The sequence below is a fragment of the Amborella trichopoda genome, chromosome 3 (assembly GCF_054954075.1).
Source record: "Amborella trichopoda isolate Santa Cruz 75 chromosome 3, AtrichopodaSantaCruz75HAP2 v2.0, whole genome shotgun sequence".
Taxonomy (NCBI): Eukaryota; Viridiplantae; Streptophyta; class Magnoliopsida; order Amborellales; family Amborellaceae; genus Amborella; species Amborella trichopoda.
Window position 1 is genome coordinate 32,169,452 of NC_142338.1, and position 7,001 is coordinate 32,176,452.

A 7,001-nucleotide genomic window follows, 5' to 3' on the forward strand; every position below is an offset into this window, starting at 1 on the left:
TCTCTTGTCACAACTGACGAGGCTTAGTGCCAGTTGGTTTTCTCCTTCCTTTGTCAGTCGATGAAACCTAGCACCGGTTGGTTTTCTCCTTCCTCTGCCAGTCGATGAAACCTAGCACCGGTTGGTTTTCTCTCTCCTTATGTATGTCAATTGGTGAAACCTAATACCCACTGGTCTTCTCTCTCCTCTTCTATCAATCGATGAGACCTAGCGTCAATTGGTTTTCTCTCTCCCTCTTCTATCAATTGGCGAGACCTAGTGCTGACTGGTTTTCTCTCTCCTTTTCTATCAGATGGTGAAGCCTAGTATCGACTGGTCTTCTCTCTCTTTTGTCAATCGGTGAGACATAGCGCTGACTGGTTTTCTCTCTCTTCCTCTATCAATCGGTGAGACCTAACGTCGACTGATTTTCTCTCTCTTCTTCTATCAGTCGGTGAGACCTAACATCGACTGATTTTCTCTCTCTTCTCTTGTCAATCGATGGAGCCTAGCACCGATTGGTTTTCTCTCTCTTTCTTCTAAACACAGTCGACAATGCTTAACCCCGACTGCGCTTGCCTTCCCTCTCTCTCCTTTATTCTCTCATCTTTCATACTCTTCTCCTCCTTCCTTCTCCCTCCTTCTTTCTTTCCCTTCTTCTCTTCTTATTCTCTCCTCATAACCTTAATTTTGCTACTCTTTCGTTCGACTAAGAGAGATTGAGATTAGCCTCTCATGGTAGTCCCGTCGTCTAGGCGTAATTTTGTTGTGCCAGGGTTACTTGGCCCTCTTTATTGCCACGACAAGCTAACCATCGTGGATAGCTAGTTGGTATTGGTAACGACGTCTAATAGTATTCCTGTGAGCCGGTCTTAGTTACCGAGCCTATTTTACTATCACGTCAGGCCAATTATCCATCAACCTAGTCACCGCTCTGATCCTCTCACTTAGTCGAATTCTTCTCTCCCTCGTCTTTCTTCTCTTCTTCTTTTTGAATGCTCATACTTGTGTACGTTTATTAAAGAGGAAAGGGTGAGGTCTGACCCACCTGTTTTATAACCTTTTCCATATATGTGTGTGATTGCAGAAAAGCAAAAAACAAGAAGAATACAAGCCAAGGGAGGCGATTCCAAACTAGTTTTATTACTAGGGGGACTTTCTTCGTGATTTAAGAGGGCGCCCACATGAGTCAGCCCGAGTAAGTCTCAAACCCACCTTTAAATTCCTCTCTCACCGGTTGATAGCACATGCCCTCGTTTTCGAACAGGGTTCTCGAGAGAGCGATCTCAAAAATGGCCTTCTCTCGAAACTCAAGACGCGTGCCGCCCGTTCCCAAAAGGATCCAGAGGGCGAGATCGAGGCACCTAACTAGTGGCCCCCTCTCTAAACTCAACACTTCACCTTAAATCTCACTTGAAAACTGCTAATGAAATCCAAATAGAATGTACTCCTTTCTAATGTACTTTTTATGGGTGACCGGCTCTAGTTTTGAGCGTAGAATGATTAAAAAGATTAAAAAGATTAAAAAGAGAGGAAGACATAAGAAAATAGGAACGAGTGAATAAAATCTTAGTTTAGAAGTGGGAAGAAGAAGAAGAGAATAAAAAAAGTGAAGGGACGACCCAAAGAAAATTAGGCAGCCTCACGTTATAACCTCTCCTAAGAGGTGTTATCAGAGACAAGGAAAGTATAAGGCTCAAAACGTTGATACCCGAAGGATTTGGAAAGTGGAGTTAGGGGACTGAGCCAATGATTATGTCAATACACCAAAGAGCCCCCTGAAAGTGATCAAGTGAGAAGAAAATGAAAGAGAGAGAACCATTCTATAACCCAAACACTATGAGACTTGGTGGTTAGAGCAGCAAAAGGGTTAGAACTTTAAAGAAAGCTAACTCAGAATGACCTCACCCCAGTGACAGAGTGTAAGATAATCAGTATCTCTTACGACCTGACTTCACTGGATAAGATGGTGGTTAGATTAACAATCCGAGAGTTAGAACCCTAAGGCGTTATCTCAGGACGACCTTGAGTCTAGTGCTCAAGGAGCGAAAGAAGCAACAAGCAAAGCGAGAGATAAGAGAATTATGAAATATGAAAATAAAATAAAACAAATGAGGAATTACAGCTATGATTTAGAGAGAAGAGCGTGAAAGAAGGATTGATGGAATCAAAGAGGTGAATAGGTCATATGGGTAAGAGAGCATATAGGGTGGTGAGGAGATAGGAGCGAATAGAGGCAGTGAGGAGATAGGGGCGGTTAGAGATAATGTGAAGATAGCGGTGGATAGAGGAATTTCAAGAGATAGGGGTGGATGGAGGTTAAAGCATGAGAGGGTGGATGAAGGTGGGAGAGAGAGAGGAGAGGACCCACATATGGTGCAAGTCTATCAAATGGGAGAGACAGAGTAAGAGTGAAAAGGCGGACCTGCCTACGACATGGGTCTATAACCCAAGTGAGAGAGAAAGGGGGAGAAAGAAGGGAAATGAGGGAAGAGAGTGTCGGGCTCATCCTAGGTGTGGGTCTGTGTACTCGAGCATGAGAGAGAGAGGGAGTGGGAAAAGAGAGAGAAGAAGAGAGAGGCTCGGACCTGCCCTGGGTTTGAGCAAAGAAAGAGAAAGGAAGAGAGAGGAAGAAAAGAAAGAAAGAAAAGGAGAAGAGAGAGAAGAAAGGAAAGAAGAGAGAGAGAAGAGAGAAAGATAGGGAGAAGAAAGAAAAGAGAAAGAAGAGAGAAGAGAAGGATGAGAGAGAAAGAATAAAGGAGAGATAAAGAAGAGAAGAGAGAGAAGAGGGAAGAGAGGAGAGAGAGTGGACCTAGGATGAACTTGAGCCGAGGTGCACATCCTTCGATCTCCTTACTTGCAAATGAGAGAGAGAGAGAGAGAGAGAGAGAGAGAGAGAGGCTTAGGCTTGGTAGGTCAAGACTAGAGTCTAAAGCCTAGATATATGGCCTAGGTAGGTTGGGTTAAGGTATATTGTATGGGAACTAAGGAGTATAGGGTAGGCTAAAGCCATGGGGGACTATAGTGTATTTTTTAGGGTGTATGATGTATGCTATGGTGTAGGCAAGCTAAGGTAGGGTGTAAGGTGTATGGAGTAGGGTTGGGAGTTGGGGGTTCTAAGGTGTATGAAGCTAGGAGTTCTAGGGAGTATGGGATTGGAGTTGGGAATCCTAAAGGACTTGGAACTTTGAGGTTCTAGGAAGTGTAAGGTACTAGGGGTATTCTCTCTCTCTATAAAATGTTTCTCTCTCCTCCCATCTTGATTTTTGCACTTGAAAGCAAAGTAAAAGAACAAGCAAGAATTCAAGAACTCACTCTAAAATGCTCAAATATTCAAGAATTTTCAAAGACTTCCAAGAGTTTTTATTGCAAATGACTTGGGTTTCCTTATATAAAGCAACCATTAAACAAGGGTGGAATGCTAAAAAAACCCAAAATTGTCAAACAAATACATATTTATGAATTAAAATATTAATTCTGTTTTTGGATCAAATGACCAAAATACCCATAGGCGCTTTTCAACAAATGACAAAACCATCCCTCCATGAGAGGAACTCTTATCATTGCTAAGCCTCAGGAGCACTTTTGGATGCTTATAGTGGTAATTTGGGTGATCAATGGTCATAGAATCGATGCTTGAACTTTTGTGCACATTTTGATACCCTTTGATCGTCTTGAAACATATTTTTTAGGAAGAACCCAAAATCCGGCCAAGTTCTATATACTTACGATTCTTCAACCACCAATCCGGCACGATCTATGATATTCCAAGCCTTCATTTTGATCACAAATTGAAGGGGATATTATCACGATCATTTTGCAAAAAAATTCATCTATTTTGGTCTCTGTTTGAGCATATTCCACTTTTAGGGAGTCGCCAAAAAATGGGATTCCAACAACTGGAAAAGTATGTCATTTTCTACCTCAAAATTCGTGGCATTTAGCCTCCAATCATACTTAAAAATTATACCAAAATGTAGCTATTCGAAGCATAATCGCAACGGACTCATACTTGCGACTATCTAACATCGGGATATTGAGCTATGGCCTCTCAAAGAATTGGATGTTCTTCTTTTATAAAATTTTTCGAGCCCATCTTCTCTCTAGAAATTATCTCGTTTCGGGCGCACCGTGATACGTGCCATCTGTCAAAACGATCGGGTTGTCGAGATCTAGCTCATGTTCGAATTTCAGCTTAATTGGACTCAAAACAAGCAAGTTATGAGCATTTGAAAATCATCTCAAAATGAGAAAACACAGTTTCCATAAATGGAAACTGGTTCACCAAGGATGTACCGCAATAGTGTAAAACCCACTTTTTTATGGTAAGTTACGCCCAGAATGGTCCCAAATGGTCCGATTGAGCCAAAATTTGGTACCTGGGGGTTTTTCAATGTTTCAGATGTAATGGCGGTGGTTTTGATACTTTTTTGTGACCCAAAAAATATGGCTATAGTTGTAAGGTCCATTTTCAGCATGAAAGGCACTAGATTTGAAAACCAAGTTTCGTCTTAATCATATCAAAACTTGTCAAAACACGATGAAACTTTGTGGGTGCCTTTAGGGTGTCCAAAACTACCCTATCATTCAATTTGAGGCCATTCTGACACTTCTTCAGAGGTCGCTCAGTTTTAAGCTTATTGCTACAATGTTCTTGTGGTCTAACAATGTCTTGGGCACTGATGGGATCAAGTTACTAATGGCTCTCTCCTTATTCTCCCTGGGGATTCAAGTACGTCAAAAATAACGTATAACACTCACATATTATGTAAAATGGCCCAAGTCTCTAAGCTTTATGCTTTTTAGTCTAGTAATGAGCATGAGTAAGAGACGTATATTTTTCTTTTGGACAAGGGATGCATCTTTATATCTAACTCTATACTCTCCATGGCCCTTCCTTGCTTGGTGTTCTACATGTACTGCTTCAAAGGATAACAATTTCCCTTTTTCTCGCCTCTTTCATTATTTTCGACTCCTTTTTTTATTTTTGTAACGTGTTGAACCATATTATGTTGTTTCTGTACTAAATTTACTCTTTTGATAGCAGACTAATTTTACTCCTTTGATAGCATGCATCTAAAGCATGTACATAGACCTGTTATGATGCCATATTAGTTAAATAATAGAAAGTAGGAAAAGAGTGTGTCCCTCATTGCGATTTGACACAAAACCTGAATTAGAAGCAAATAGAATCAAAATGAATATATATGATATGTGAGTTATGGTAGATCCTCAAAGTGAGAACATATGATGGATGAAATTGGATCAAAGATTTTATAATTTGGAGAAATTTGATCTATGGTTGATCTAGGTATATAGGCTACGGATTATATGAGGTATGAGAGTAAGAACGTATATGAGAAACTTGGGTTTTAATGATGGACACGAATTCTATGAGTCCATATAGAAATGAGTCACATCATAAAAATCTATTTTTGAGATGGATTTTTGGACTTAATTTTTAAGGACATTTAATCTCCAACATGGAGATTATGAATATGAAAAAATAAATAAAACATGGTTCTAAATAGGTATTTTACTTAGAAAAATATAGGTAAGTAGTTCGAAACTTCAAGTTTTGAACCACTTTTTTAACAAAAAAAAAGATTCAAAATTAAAATTTTTAAACAAGAATTAAGCCAAAAAACACCACGGTTTAGAACTTGGTGTTTGGATGTATTACTGTCTTAGAGCATCATACCAACCGTATTGTGGGAACCGTTCCCGAAAGCATGCTTAAAAACTAGGGGTGGGCATTGGGGCTTTATTTTAGCCAAAAAATCCTTAAAAGTCAAGGTGAATGACGGTTTCTAATCAAGAGAAGCATTGGGGCTTTATTTTAGCCAAAAAATCCTTAAAAGTCAAGGTGAATGATGGTTTCTAATCAAGAGAAGCTTGAAAACACTGAAAGCATAGGGTTGTCCACTCCCACAAGTAACTGGCACCATATATATTGGAACTACCAAAAAAAATATAAGAAATTATGGGGAAGGCCCTTAAAAAATCATACATTAGGGTAATTTTGGACGATCCTCATAATTAGTGTTGGAAGACCTCATGAATAATGTTATGAGCAATGGTTTAAAAAACGGATCAGTGACCCTGATCGGGCATCCAAAAAATTGATTCGGATCAGCGAATCGGCGATCCGGATCAGGAATTGGGTGAATCGGTCAGAATAAAGCTTAAAAAAAATCCGAAAAATTTATTAAAGTTCATTATAAATATTGTTTTTTAGGAATTCAATAAGAAATGAGGGTACTCCATTAAGAATTTTCATGTCTTTGAATGAATATACGAATATTGATATGTTCTTTCCCTGTACGAACCGCCATTCAGCATTTGATTTACACCACACAAAAGGATAAACATAGAATTATCGTGGAATAAGTATATCAACATACATGGACTACAATAAAGCATAAAATTAGTAACATATGATCTAAAAATAAAATGATAGACGACGTTATTGTTCTTCTTGGTCACGCTGGTGCCATTGATTGAATTCGTTTAACAATTCAATGATTCGATCTAAAAACGAATCATCGATATTAGCAGGCGTCTGACTATTCCCAAATCCCTGAGTGTTAGTGTTTTGTTGTGTTCCCAATCTAAATCCCCGAAGCTTGTCCATCCTTCATGCTCACCTGCACTGTCGTGCTCATCCCTACACTGTTGCTGTTGGGACTCGATATGTGAATAATATGGCTGGGATAGGGTGGCTTCAGAATCATCATCTATCTCATTTTCTCTTTGAATATTATGGATTAAAAAAAAAAATTAACAAATTTTCAAAAAAATCGATCATGGATTAAAAAAAAAAAATCATAAATTTTCAAAAAATTCTATCATGGATTAAAAAAAAAATTTCGATCATAGATTAAAAAAAAAAAATCACAAATTTTCAAAAAATTCTATCATGGATTACAAAAAAAAATTCGATCATGGATTAAAAAAAAAAAATCACAAATTTTCTAAAAATTCAATCATGGATTACAAAAAATTCGATCATGGATTACAAA